The sequence below is a fragment of the Dama dama genome, chromosome 23, assembly GCF_033118175.1.
Source record: "Dama dama isolate Ldn47 chromosome 23, ASM3311817v1, whole genome shotgun sequence".
NCBI lineage: Eukaryota > Metazoa > Chordata > Mammalia > Artiodactyla > Cervidae > Dama > Dama dama.
In genome coordinates, this window is record NC_083703.1 from 16,656,208 (window position 1) to 16,657,636 (window position 1,429).

Sequence of the window (1,429 nt, forward strand, 5' to 3'; positions counted from 1 at the left end):
AATAGGTTTCTATTCTTAAAATATAGGTACCACCTACTTTAAAAACTTTTTTTCTTTTTTTCTCTGGAATACTCTGGGATGACATAAAGGCCATGGTTCACCCCCTTGGAGATGATTCCAGATCAGGCCAAGGGAAATGTACATAAGTGTATTCCACAAGTGAAATCAACATCTTTATTTTAACATGTTCTTCTGCATGTATTGATTTGAAACAATGCTCTAGTCCTTGAATCTGAGAGTGAAATCCTACCATTTAATGTCAGTCACAAAATGGGGAGATGTTGGTCCCAAAGTCTAGGTCAATGCCCTCTTCTAGAAGCTATGCGGTATTGTGGGGAAACTAGTCCATTGGAAGTTAACAGTCCTGAGTCCTGGTACCTTTCATATTAAGTCTAATTAGTATTAACTAACTGGGTAAACTTGGATAAATCACACAATTTCCCTTTCTTTTTAAAAAACAAACTTATGGCTGTGCTGGCTCTTCACTGCTGTGTGGGCTTCCCGCTAGCTGCAGCAAGCTGGGGCCACTCTCTGGTTGCACTGTACGAGCTTCTCATCGTGGTGGTTTCTCTTGTGGAGCCGGGGCTCTAGGGCTTGTGGGCTTCCATAGCTGTGTCACATGGACTCCAGAGACTGCAGCAGGCGGGCTCAGTAGTTGTGGCTCTTGGGCTCCAGAGCATAGGCTCAAGGGTTATGGTGTGGGGTCTCAGCTGCACCATGGAATATGAGATTTTCCCTCATCAGTGATCAAACCTGTGTCTCCTGCATTGGTAGGCAGATTCTTTACCACTGAGCCACCAAGGAAACCCAATTTCTTTTTCTTTGAAATTAAGAGATCAGTCACCCTTTCCAGTGCCGTTTTAAGCCTGACGCAGTGCCATAAGAGGCTAACACAGGAAGGTAAAGAAAGTCTCCATAAAACCCAGAGAAGAGATTTTTAGAACTCTTCTCTGGGTCCTGTCTGGAGTCACAACTGAACCGGAAGATTTTAAGTCTTAGCACTTACTAGTATGTGTGTAGTTAATACCAAAGTCATTAAATTTAAACTTGACCTTCAATAAATAAATAAATAAATTAAGAGATCAGCTTGCTTGGTGGATTCCTAATCTGTCTCTACATTAGTTTACATTCAGGTTCCTGGGCCTCTCTCCAGTGCTATTAAATCAGAATCTTGAAGGAGAAGGGCTCAGGTATCTATTTTTTAAGACAAGCTCCTCTAGTGGTCCTCATACACCCAAAGGAACCAAGTGGGTTTTCTGTGGCAGCTGGTGAATTCGGTGGTCTTTACTATTCCTTTGTTTTCTCAATGTCTGTCACTGACATGCTCCCATGGATTGATGTGGGGACGGCGAGGAGACCTCTAGAAGAAAGGGGCTGCTCATCCTGGACAAGTAAATAAAATACAAGATGTGAACAGAATCATAGGTTG

At 42.7% G+C, this 1,429-nt stretch overlaps 1 non-coding gene across 1 annotated transcript; it reads left to right on the forward strand.

The window, feature by feature from the left end:
- The first annotated feature begins 852 nt into the window (after positions 1-852).
- LOC133045353 (small nucleolar RNA SNORA26) lies at positions 853-975 on the forward strand. The gene has a single exon (XR_009690226.1). It is a non-coding gene; the product is annotated as a small nucleolar RNA SNORA26 (small nucleolar RNA).
- The last annotated feature ends 454 nt before the right edge of the window (positions 976-1,429 follow it).